The sequence below is a fragment of the Arachis stenosperma genome, chromosome 2, assembly GCF_014773155.1.
Source record: "Arachis stenosperma cultivar V10309 chromosome 2, arast.V10309.gnm1.PFL2, whole genome shotgun sequence".
NCBI classification, from domain to species: Eukaryota; Viridiplantae; Streptophyta; class Magnoliopsida; order Fabales; family Fabaceae; genus Arachis; species Arachis stenosperma.
The window spans coordinates 103,279,680-103,293,028 of NC_080378.1; the positions used below are offsets into that span (position 1 = coordinate 103,279,680).

At 39.9% G+C, this 13,349-nt stretch overlaps 1 non-coding gene across 1 annotated transcript; it reads left to right on the forward strand.

The window, feature by feature from the left end:
• Window positions 1–12,979: 12,979 nt before the first annotated feature.
• Window positions 12,980–13,087, forward strand: LOC130965067 (small nucleolar RNA R71). Its single transcript, XR_009081123.1, has one exon. It is a non-coding gene; the product is annotated as a small nucleolar RNA R71 (small nucleolar RNA).
• The last annotated feature ends 262 nt before the right edge of the window (window positions 13,088–13,349 follow it).

Below are 13,349 nucleotides of genomic sequence, written 5' to 3' on the forward strand. Positions count from 1 at the left end.
CCCTCCAAAAAAGATGACACAGCTAAGGCTGGACATCCAAGGCTTTAAACAAGAGGATAATGAATCTCTTTATGATGCATGGGAGAGGTACAGAGAGATGCTAAGGAAATACCCCTCTGAAATATTTTCAGAATGGGTGCAGTTAGACATCTTCTACTACGGGCTTACAGAAAAGGCCCAGATATCTCTAGACCACTCAGCTGGTGGATCTATACACATGCAAAAGACAATTGAAAAGGCTCAAGAGCTCATAGATACGGTTGCTAGAAATCAGCATCTGTACTTAAGTAGTGAGTCCTCCATGAAAGAAGAGGCTAAAGTAGTGTCCACTGAACTTAGTCCTCCAGAACAAGTTGCTGAATTCAATCAGCAACTATTTTCTATAACAAAACAGTTAGCAGAATTTAAGGAGATGCTACAAGACACTAAAAATGCTAACAAGAATATGGAAGCACAATTGGATCAGACAAGACAGCAGTTATCTAAACAGATAACAGAAGAGTACCAAGTTGTTCATTTAAGGAGTGGAAAGACATTGAATGTCTCAACTCAAGGCAACAGAAAGTCAAGAAAGGAACAACTGACAGAGGATGACCAAGCCACTGCCCAAAAATCTCTCTGAGGACATGATAAACCCATATTTCATGGTTTATCTTGTGCTCAATTGAGTGGTTTTTATCTACTCTTTACCCACTTATTCATACTATTTGCATATTTTACATTTTCCCTCCTAATTATGTGCTTTGATTGAAAACATGCTTCTTTGACCTTAATTTTATTAATATTAATTCTCCTTTTATACCATTAGATGCCTTGATATATGTGTTAAGTGTTTTCAGAGATTACAAGGCAGGAATGGCTCAGAGGATGGAAAGGAAGCATGCAAAAGTGGAAGGAATACAAGAAGTTGGAGAAACTGCTAAGCTGTCCAGCCTGACCTCTTCGCACTCAAACAGCGATAACTTTAGCTACAGAGGTCTAAACGACGCGGTTCCAGTTGCGTTGGAAAGCTAACGTCCGCGGCTTCGATTTGATATATAATTTGCCATAGCTGCCCTGATGCCAGACGACGCGAACGCGTGACCTGGCAGGAACGCAACCCGCGCGGCCGCGTGAGCCATGCGGCCGCGTCACTTTTCCGCGACCTGTACGGACCAGAAAGCGCTGGAAGTGACTTCTGGGCCGCTTTTGACCCAGTTTTCAGCCCAGAACACACAGATTAGAGGCTATAAAGTGGGGGAATGCATGTATTCATAATTATTCACTCATAATTCACTTTTCATGTTTTAGATGTAACTTTTAGAGAGAGAGGTTCTCCCCTCTCTCTTAGGATTAGGATTTAGGACTTCTCTTAGTTTTTAAGAGTGACTCTCGATCCAGGTTCAATGTTCCTATTTATGTTTCTCTTTTATTTTTATTTACTCTAATACTTTTATTTGTATTTGATTTATGTTGCCCAATTGGCTTATGAACTTTTCATGTTAAGATTTGAATGTTCTATTTATTATAATTTGAGGTATTTCAGTTTAATATTACTTTCTTTTATTTACATGATTATTGCTTCCCATCTGAAGGTATTTTTATTCCAGCAGTTTCAATTTTCTTTCCTTTTGGCTTTGGTTAAATAATTGGTGACTCTAGAGTTATCAAACTCATTGTTGACTGAAAATTGGAATTCATCCACTTAACTTACCTTCATAGTTAGAGGTTAACAAAGTGGGAGAAAAATCCAATTCTCATCACAATTGATAAGGATAACTAGGAAAGGACCTCCAGTTCTTATACCTTGCCAAAGGTTTATTTTACAGCTATTATTATTTTATTTACTTGTCATATAATATATTCCCACCTTACTTCCAAAACCCCAATTTTACCTTTTTCATAACCAATAATAAGAACATACCTCCCTGCAATTCCTTGAGAAGACGACCCGAGGTTTAAATACTCGGTTATCAATTTTAAAAAGGGGTTTGTTACTTGTGACAACCAAAACGTTTGTACGAAAGGATTTCTGTCGGTTTAGAGACTATATCTACAACGCGACTGTTTTTATGAATTTCTTTACTGGCAAAAATCCTAACGTTAGGACAGTAAGAGCCCAGAGAGGAATGATTCTGGCGTTCAAACGCCAGAAAATGGTGAAAATTAGCGTTAAACGCCCAGTGGATGGCCAATTCTGGCGTCCAAATGCCAGAAAAGGGTGGCAATCTGGCGTTAAACGCCCATCCAGCCCCCAATCCTGGCGTTCAAACACCAATGAGGGATCAGACATCTGCAAGTGCTGATAACAACCCCCTTAAGCAGACTTCTCCAACCACTCCTGTAGGAAATAAACCTGCAGCAACTAAGGTTGAAGAATATAAAGCCAAGATGCCTTATCCTCAGAAATTCTACCAAGCAAAATAGGATAAAACAATTTGCTCGCTTTACAGACTATCTCAGGACTCTTGAAATAAAGATTCCTTTTGCAGAGGTACTTAAGCAAATACCCTCTTATGCTAAGTTCATGAAAGAGATCTTAAGTCATAAGAAGGATTGGAGAGAAATTGAAAAAATTTTCCTCACTAAAGAATGCAATGCAGTCATTTTAAAAAAGCTTACCAGAGAAGCTTAAAGATCCCAAAAGCTTTATGATACCATGCACATTAGAGGATGCTTGTACCAAGACAGCTTTATGCGATCTTGGGGCAAGTATCAACCTAATACCTGCATCCACTATCAGAAAGCTTAGTTTGACTAAAGAAGTCAAACCAACCTGAATATGTCTCCAACTTGCTGATGGCTCCATTAAAACTCCATCAGGCGTAATTGAGGACATGATTGTCAAGGTTGGGCCACTTGCTTTTCCCACTGACTTTGTAGTACAGGAAATGGAGGAGCACAAGAGTGCAACTCTCATTCTAGAAAGAACTTTCCTAGCAACTGGACAAACTCTCATTGACGTCCAAAAAGGGGAGGTAACCCTTAGAGTTAATGAGGATGAGTTTAAGTTAAATGCTGTCAAAGCTATGCAACATCCAGACACATCAAAAGACTGCATGAGCATTGATATTATTGACTCCCTAGTGGAAGAGGTCAATATGACTGAAAGTCTAGAATCAGAGCTAGAGGACATTTTTAAAGATGTTCAGCCTGATCTGGAGGAACCAGAGAAAACAGAAGAACCTCTAAAAACTCCTCAGGAAGAGGAGAAGCCTCCTAAAATCGAGCTCAAACTACTACCACCATCCCTGAAATATGTATTTCTGGGAGAAGATGACACTTTTTTGGTAATCATAAGCTCTGCTTTAGAGCCACAGGAAGAGAAAGCACTAATTCAAGTGCTAAGGACACACAAGACAGCTCTTGGGTGGTCCATAAGTGATCTTAAGGGCATTAGCCCAGCCAGATGCATGCACAAGATCCTATTGGAGGATGATGCTAAGCCAGTGGTTCAACCACAGAGGCGACTGAATCCAGCCATGAAGGAAGTGGTGCAGAAAGAGGTGACTAAGTTACTAGAGACTGGGATTATTTATCCTATTTCTGATAGCCCCTGGGTGAGCCTTGTCCAAGTTGTCCCCAAGAAAGGAGGCATGACAGTGGTGCATAATGAAAAGAATGAACTGGTTCCTACAAGAACAGTTAAAGGGTGGTGTATGTGTATTGACTGCAGAAGGCTCAATACAGCCACCAGAAAGGATCATTTTTCTTTACCATTCATAAACCAGATGCTAGAAAGACTAGCAGGTCATGAATACTACTACTTTTTGGATGGCTATTCAGGTTACAACCAAATTACAGTAGATCCTCAGGACCAAGAAAAAACAGCATTCATGTGCCCATCTGGAGTATTTACCTACAGAAAGATGCCATTTGGTCTGTGCAATGCACCTGTAACCTTTCAGAGATGCATACTCTCTATCTTCTCTGATATGGTAAAGAAATTTCTGGAAATCTTCATGGATGACTTCTCAGTATTTGGAGACTCATTCAGCTCCTGCCTTGACCATCTAGCACTTGTTCTGAAAAGGTGCCAAGAGACTAACCTAGTTTTAAACTGTGAGAAATGTCACTTTATGGTGACTGAAGGAATTGTCCTTGGGCACAAAATTTCAAACAAGGGAATAGAGGTGGATCAAGCTAAGATAGAGGTAATTGAAAAATTACCACCATCTGCCAATGTTAAGGCAATCAGAAGCTTTCTGGGACATGCAGGATTCTATAGGAGGTTTATAAAGGATTTTTCAAAAATTGCAAAACCTCTGAGCAATCTGCTAGCCGCTGATACACAATTTGTCTTTGACACAGAGTGTCTGCAGGCCTTTCAGACTCTAAAAGCTAAACTGGTCACAGTACCAATCATTTCTGTACCAGATTGGACATTACCATTCGAACTAATGTGTGATGCCAGTGACCATGCCATTGGTGCAGTATTGGGACAGAGGCATGACAAGCTTCTGTATGTCATTTATTATGCTAGCCATGTTTTAAATAACGCACAGAAGAATTACACAACCATAGAAAAGGAGTTGCTTGCAGTGGTTTATGCCATTGACAAGTTCAGATCTTACTTAGTAGGATCAAAAGTGATTGTGTACACTGACCATGCTGCTCTAAAATATCTCCTCACAAAGCATGATTCAAAACCCAGACTCATAAGATGGATGTTGCTTCTGCAAGAGTTTGATATAGAAATAAGAGACAGAAAAGGGACAGAGAACCATGTAGCCGATCACCTGTCCCGGATAGAACTAGCAGCAGGAGCGTCCCTCCCTCCTACTGAGATCTCTGAAACCTTTCCGGATGAGCAACTCTTTGCCATTCAGGAAGTACCGTGGTTTGCAGACATTGCAAACTATAAAGCTGTGAGATTCATACCCAAAGAGTACAGTAAGCAGCAAACAAAAAAATTGGTTTCTGATGCAAAGTACTACTTGTGGGATGAACCATATCTCTTTAAGAGATGTGCAGATGGAATAATCCGTAGATGTGTGTCTAGAGAAGAGGCACAAAAGATCCTATGGCATTGCCATGGATCACAATATGGAGGACATTTCGGAGATGAGCGAACAGCCATAAGGGTTCTCCAATGTGGATTTTACTGGCCTACTCTCTATAGAGACTCCCGAGAGTTTTTACGTAACTGTGACAGTTGCCAGAGAGCTAGTAATCTACCTCACGGTTACACCATGCCTCAGCAAGAGATCTTAGAAATTGAATTATTTGATGTATGGGGTATTGACTTCATGGGGCCTTTCCCACCATCATATTCAAACACTTATATTCTGGTGGCAGTAGACTATGTATCTAAATGGGTAGAGGCAATTGTAACTCCCACTAATGATACTAAGACAGTGCTAAAGATTCTCCAGAAGTATATCTTCAGCAGGTTTGGTGTCCCTAGAGTACTGATCAGTGATGGAGGCACTCATTTCTGCAATAAACAGCTTGACTTTGCTCTGATCTGATATGGAATTAACCACAAAGTAGTAACTCCGTATCATCCACAGACAAATGGGCAGGCTGAAGTCTCAAATAGAGAACTAAAGCGAATTCTAGAACGGACTATAAGTATCCGTAGAAGGGATTGGGCACGGAGTCTGGATGATGCTCTGTGGGCATACAGAACCGCATTCAAAACTCCTATATGAACCTCTCCATACCAACTTGTGTATGGAAAAGCCTGTCATCTGCCAGTGGAACTGGAACACAAGGCCTACTGGGTAACCAGGTTCCTAAACCTTGATGCTAAGGTAGCTGGAGAGAAAAGATTGCTCCAGTTGAATGAGCTAGAGGAGTTCAGACTCAATGCTTTCAAAAATGCCAAAATTTATAAGGAGGAAGCAAAAAAGTGGCATGACAGAAATCTGTCATCCAGAGTCTTTGAGCCAGGATAGAAAGTTCTGCTGTTTAACTCTAGGCTCAGATTGTTCCCTGGGAAATTTAAATCCCGGTGGAAGGGACCATATGTGATTACAAGTGTGTCACCATATGGTTATGTAGAGCTTCAGGATATTGACTCGGACAAAAAGTTCATTGTTAATGGACAGAGAGTCAAGCATTATCTTGAAGGTAATGTTGAGCAAGAATGCTCAAGACTGAGACTAGATTAAAGCTCTGTAAAGTCCAGCTAAAGACAGTAAAGAAGCGCTTGCTGGGAGGCAACCCAGCCATTAGCAAAAATTAGATGTTTATAACAATTATATGAGTTTATTTAATTTTGTTATTCATGTTTGATAATACATTTCAGTAAATAATACAGAGAAATGAAGGTTCTGAACATAAAGCAGAGGAGTCACGGAGAAAAAGAGCTCACTGGCGTTAACATGCCAGCAAAGAGGCATTTTAGGCGTTAAAACGCCAGAATGGCTATCATTCTGGGCGTTTAATGCCAGTAAAGGTATCATTCTGGGCATTAAACGCCAGAATGGGCAGCATTCTGGGCGTTTAATGCCAGAAATAGCAGCATCCTGGGCGTTCAGAAAAATGCCTAGTAAGAAAAGATTTCTGGCGTTTAACGCCAGCCTGGGTACCTGGCTGGGCGTTAAACGCCAGAATGGCTATCATTCTGGGCGTTTAACGCCAGAACAGCAAGAAGGAGGTAATTTCGTTTCCAATTCAATTTTTTTCGAATTTTCATGTTTTAATTCATAATTTTCTACATAAAATGTTACAAATATTCATCTTTCAATTTCTATTTCCAAACATTAATAATTTTATAAATCCTTTTTAATTCTTTTTCAATTCTTTTCAATTCTTTTTCAAAACATTTTTAAACCTCATTTATCTTTCCAAATCTTTTTAATTCTTAGATGCATTAACAAAAATTCAGATTTCACTTCCTCATATCTTTTTCATATCTTTTAAATTTTAAAATCTTATCTTTTTCATATCATGTTTATCTTTTATCAATCATATCTTTCTATCTTATCTTTTTCTAAAAATTCGAAACATATTCCCTCCCTCCCTTTTAAATACACATTCGGCCAACCTCCTTAACCCATTATTCGAATTTTTCTCTCCCTCTATTCATCTTCTTTCTTTTCTTTTGCTTGAGGACAAGCAAACCTCTAAGTTTGGTGTGATTTTCCGTGATCACTGAGCTAAAACAAGACCGAGATCATGGCCCCTAAAGGAAAATAAACCACACCAAGAGACAAGAAAGAAAACAATCCAAAACTACCTTGGATGCATGAGAGGTTCTGCACCAAAGAACAAGCAGACCATTACTTCAAAATTGTGTGCAGAAGATCTGTGATCCCAGAAGTTAAGTTCGATCTGAAAGAAGACGAATATCCGGAGATCCAAGAGCATATTCGAAACAGAGGCTGGGAAGTCCTAGCTAATCCTGAGATGAATGTGGGAAGAAACATGGTCCAGGAATTCTATGCAAATATGTGGCTGACAGATAAGCAAAGAATAGAGGGAACTGCCTTCCACACCTTTCAGACTATGGTCAGAGGGAAGGTTATTTACTTCCACCTTGATAAAGTAAGAGAAGTTCTCAAACTTCCTCAACTACAGGATGATCCAGAATCTTTTAATAGGAGAATGGCTAAAGATAAAAAGCTGGATCAAGTTCTAGAGGACATATGCCTCCCTAGAACCAAGTGGATAACCAACTCAAAAGGTGTTCCAAACCAACTGAAGAGAGGAGATCTTAAACCAGTTGCTAGGGGCTGGCTGGATTTCATTGGGCGTTCTATACTTCCCACCAGTAACCGCTCTGAAGTCACTGTCAAAAGGACAGTGATAATTCACTGTATTATGCTGGGAAAAGTAGTGGAGGTTCATCAGCTGATTCCTTGTGAAATTTACATATTTGCAAACAAGGAATCCACTGAGGCCAAATTGGCTTACCCAAGCTTGATTAGTCTGTTATATAAAGATGCGGGGGTGAAGATATGTGTGGATGAGTATATCCTAGTTGAACACCCAATCACCAAAAAGGTCATGGATGGACCTCAGGTTCAAAACAACCCCATCAAGAGGAGGGCGCATGAGCTCCTCCCAGAAATTCCTCAATTTGACTATTGGGCCTGCTTAGAAGTAGCTGTTAATAAGCCACAAGAAGCTATGGATTAGCTCAAAGAAGAGCAGCAGAATTAAAACAGCATGCTCTGTAAACTGCTCAAAGAACAACAGAAGCAAGGGCGTGAGATACAGGAGCTAAAGTGCAAGAAGCTGTCCATTGAAGAGCCAGACATCCCACAGATTGAAGAAGCACCTACCTCTCAAAATAAAGGTTGTTGAGTCCTAACTCTGTGATAACTTTTGTTATTAGAAACCTATTTTAAGAATTACATGATCATTAGTGTTTAGTGTCTATGTCTTAAAGCTATGAATGTTCCATGAATCTTTCACCTTTCTTAAATGAAAAATGTTTTCTGAAAAAAGAAAAAGAAGTACATGAATTTCGAATTCTATCTTGAAAATAGTTTAATTATTTTGATGTGGTGGCAATACTTTTTATTTTCTGAATGAATGCTTAAACAGTGCATATTTTTTATAGTGAAGTTTATGACTGTTAAAATTGTTGGCTCTTGAAGGAATAATGAAAAAAGAGAAATGTTATTGATAATCTGAAAAATCATAAAATTGATTCTTGAAGCAAAAAAAAGCAGTGAAAAACACAAAGCTTACGAAAAAAAAAGAAAGAAAAAGACAAAGCAAGCAGAAAAAGTCAATAACCCTTTAAACTAAAAGGCAAGGGTAAAAAAGGATCCAAGGCTTTGAGCATTAATGGATAGGAGGGCCCAAAGGAATAAAATCCTGGCCTAAGCGGCTAAATCAAGCTGTCCCTAACCATGTGCTTGTGTCATGAAGGTCCAAGTGAAAAGCTTGAGACTGAAAATCACAGAAAAACACACAAACTCATAGTAAAGTCCAGAAAAGTGAATTTTAACTAAAAACTAATAAAAATATACTAAAAACTAACTAAAACATACTAAAAACATACTAAAAACAATGCCAAAAAGCGTACAAATTATCCGCTCATCACAACACCAAACTTAAATTGTTGCTTGTCCCCAAGTAACTGAAAATCAAATAAGATAAAGAGAAGAGAATATGCAATGAACTCCAAAAACATCTATGAAGATCAGTATTAATTAGATGAGCGGGGCTTTAGCTTTTTGCCTCTGAACAGTTTTGGCATCTCACTCTATCCTTTGAAATTCAGAATGATTGGCTTCTTTAGGAACTCAGAATCCAGATAGTGTTATTGATTCTCCTAGTTAAGTATGATGATTCTTGAACACAGCTACTTTATGAGTCTTGGCCGTGGCCCAAAGCACTCTGTCTTCCAGTATTACCACCGGATACATACATGCCACAGACACATAATTGGGTGAACCTTTTCAGATTGTGACTCAGCTTTGCTAGAGTCCCCAATTAGAGGTGTCCAGGGTTCTTAAGCACACTCTTTTTGCCTTGGATCACAACTTTATTTCTTTCTTTTTCTTTCTTTTTCTCTTTCTCCCCTTTCTTTTTTTTCGTTTTTTTTTTCCTTTTTTTGTATTCACTGCTTTTTCTTGCTTCAAGAATTATTTTTATGATTTTTCAGACCCTCAGTAACATGTCTCCTTTTTCATCATTCTTTCAAGAGCCAACCAATCATGAACAACAAATTCAAAAGACATATGCACTGTTTAAGCATACATTCAGAAAACAAAAGTATTGCCACCACATCAAAAAAATTAATCTGTTATAAAATTCAAAATTCATGCAATTCTTCTCTTTTTCAATTAAGAACATTTTTCTAAGAAAGGTGATGGATTCATAGGACATTCATAACTTTAAGGCATAGACACTAAGACACTAATGATCATAAGACACAAACATGGATAAACATAAGCATGAAAATTCGAAAAACAGGAAAATAAAGAACAAGGAGATTAAAGAACGGGTCCACCTTAGTGATGGCGACTTGTTCTTTCTCTTGAAGATCTTATGGAGTGCTTGAGCTCCTCAATGTCTCTTCCTTGTCTTTGTTGCTCCTCTCTCATGATTCTTTGATCTTCTCTAATTTCATGGAGGAGGATGGAATGTTCTTGGTGCTCTACCCTTAGTTGTCCCATGTTGGAACTCAATTCTCCTAGGGAGGTGTTGATTTGCTCCCAATAGTTTTGTGGAGGAAAGTGCATCCCTTGAGGTATCTCAGGGATTTCATGAGGAGGAATTTCCTCATGCTTGCTCCATCCTTTTCTTAGTGATGGGCTTGAGGTCATGCCTTCTCAGTTGAACCGGCTTCCCTCTTGAATCTCTCTTCCTTTGGGTGCCCTCTTCACAAATGTCTGTGAGGACTTGGTCCAATCTTTGATTAAAGTTGACCTTTTTTGAGTTTGAAAAGGGACCTTGGGGATCACCTTCTTCAAGGCCACAACTTCATAGAAGTGGTCTTGATGCACCCTTGAGATGAATCTCTCCATCTTTCATGACTCAGAGGTGGAAGCTTTTGCCTTCCCTTTCCTCTTTCTAGAGGTTTCTCCGGCCTTGGATGCCATAAATGGTTATGGAAAAACAAAAAGTAATGCTTTTACCACACCAAACTTAAAAGGTTTGCTTGTCCTCGAGCAAAAGAAGAAAGAAGAGAGTAAAAGAAGAAGAAATAGAGGAGATGGATGTGGCTTTGTGGTTCGGCCAAAGGGGGGAGAAGTAGTGTTTAGGGTGTGTGAAAATGAAGGAGTGAAGATGGGTTTATATAGGGGTGAAGAGAGGTGGGGTTTTATGAAGGATGGATGTGAGTGGTGAAGAGAAAGATGGGATTTAATAGGTGAAGGGTTTTTGGGGAAGAGTGGTTGAGGTGATTGGTGAATGGGTGAAGAAGAAGAGAGAGGGTGGTGGGGTAGGTGGGGATCCTGTAGGGTCCACAGATTCTGAGGTGTCAAGGAAAATTCAACCCTGCACTAAATGGCGTGCAAAAATTGCGCTTCATGCCAATTCTGGCGTTAAACGCCGGGCTGGTGCCCATTTCTGGCGTTTAACGCCAACTTCTTGCCCTTTTCTGGCGTTTAACGCCAGTCTGGTGCCCCTTTCTGACGTTAAACGCCCAGAATGGTGCCAGACTGGGCGTTAAACGCCCATTTGCTAGCTTCACTGGCGTTTAAACGCCAACAAGTTCTCCTCCAGGGTGTGCTATTTTTCATTCTATTTTTTGCTTTTTCAATTCATTTTGTGACTTCTCATGATCATCAACCTACAGAAAACATAAAATAACAAAGGAAAATAGATAAAATATAACATTGGGTTGCCTCCCAACTAGCGCTTCTTTAATGTCAGTAGCTTGACAGTGGGCTCTCATGGAGCCTCAAAGATACTCAGAGCAATGTTGGAACCTCCCTACACCAAACTTAGAGTTTGAATGTGGGGGTTCAACACCAAACTTAGAATTTGGTTGTGGCCTCCCAACACCAAACTTAGAGTTTGACTGTGGGGGCTCTGTTTGGCTCTGTTTTGAGAGAAGCTCTTCATGCTTCCTCTCCATGGTGACAGAGGGATATCCTTGAGCCTTAAACACAAAGGATTCTTCATTCACTTGAATGATCAATTCTCCTCTGTCCACATCAATCACAGCCTTTGCTGTGGCTAGGAAGGGTCTGCCAAGGATGATGGATTCATCCATGCACTTCCCAGTCTTTAGGACTATGAAATCAGCAGGGATGTAATGGTCTTCAACCTTTACCAGAACATCCTCTACAAGTCCATAAGCTTGTTTTCTCAAATTGTCTGCCATCTCTAGTGAGATTCTTCCAGCTTGCACCTCAAAGATCCCTAGCTTCTCCATTACAGAGAGAGGCATGAGGTTTACACTTGACCCTAAGTCACACAGAGCCTTCTTAAAGGTCATGGTGCCTATGGTACAAGGTATTGAAAACTTCCCAGGATCTTGTCTCTTTTGAGGTAATCTCTGCCTAGACAAGTCATCCAGTTCTTTGGTGGGCAAAGGGGGTTCATCTTCCCAAGTCTCATTACCAAATAACTTGTCATTTAGCTTCATGATTGCTCCAAGGTATTTAGCAACTTGCTCTTCAGTGACATATTTGTCCTCTTCAGAGGAAGAATACTCATCAGAGCTCATGAATGGCAGAAGTAAGTCCAATGGAATCTCTATGGTCTCAATGTGAGCCTCAGATTCCCATGGTTCCTCATTAGAGAACTCATTGGAGGCCAGTGGACGTCCATTGAGGTCTTCCTCAGTGGCGTTCACTGCCTCTTCCTCCTCTCCAAATTCGGCCATGTTGATGGCCTTACATTCTCCTTTTGGATTCTCTTCTGTATTGCTTGGAAGAGTACTATGAGGGAGTTCAGTAATTTTCTTGCTTAGTTGTCCCACTTGTGCCTCCAAATTCCTAATGGAGGACCTTGTTTCAGTCATGAAACTTTGAGTGATTTTGATTAGATCAGAGACCATGGTTGCTAAGTCAGAGTGGCTCTGCTTAGAATTCTCTGTCTGTTGCTGAGAAGATGATGGAAAAGGCTTGCCATTGCTAAACCTGTTTCTTCCACCATTGTTGTTGTTGAAACCTTGTTGAGGTCTCTGTTGATCCTTCCATAAGAGATTTGGATGATTTCTCCATGAAGAATTATAGGTGTTTCCATAGGGTTCTCCCATGTAATTCACCTCTTCCATTGAAGGGTTCTCAGGATCATAAGCTTCTTCTTCAGATGAAGCATCCTTAGTACTGCCTGGTGCATTTTGCATTCCAGACAGACCTTGAGAAGTTAAATTGACTTGCTGAGTCAATATTTTGTTCTGAGCCAGTATGGCATTTAGAGTATCAATTTCAAGAACTCCTTTCTTCTGATTTGTCCCATTGTTCACAGGATTTCTTTCAGAAGTGTACATGAATTGGTTATTTGCAACCATTTCAATTAGTTTTTGAGCTTCTGTAGGCGTCTTCTTCAAATGAAGAGATCCTCCAGCAGAGCTATCCAAAGACATCTTGGACAGTTCAGACAGACCATCATAGAAAATACCTATGATGCTCCATTCAGAAAGCATGTCAGAGGGACATTTTCTGATCAATTGCTTGTATCTTTCCCAAGCTTCATAGAGGGATTCACCTTCCTTCTGTCTGAAGGTTTGGACTTCCACTCTAAGTTTACTCAATTTTTGAGGTGGAAAGAACTTTGCCAAGAAGGCATTGACTAGCTTTTCCCAAGAGTTCAGGCTGTCTTTAGGTTGTAAGTCCAACCATATTCTAGCTCTGTCTCTTACAGCAAAAGGGAATAGCATAAGTCTGTAGACCTCAGGGTCAACCCCATTAGTCTTGACAGTGTCACAGATTTGCAAGAATTCAGCTAAGAACTGATGAGGATCTTCCAATGGAAGTCCATGGAACTTGCAATTCTGTTGCATTAGAGAA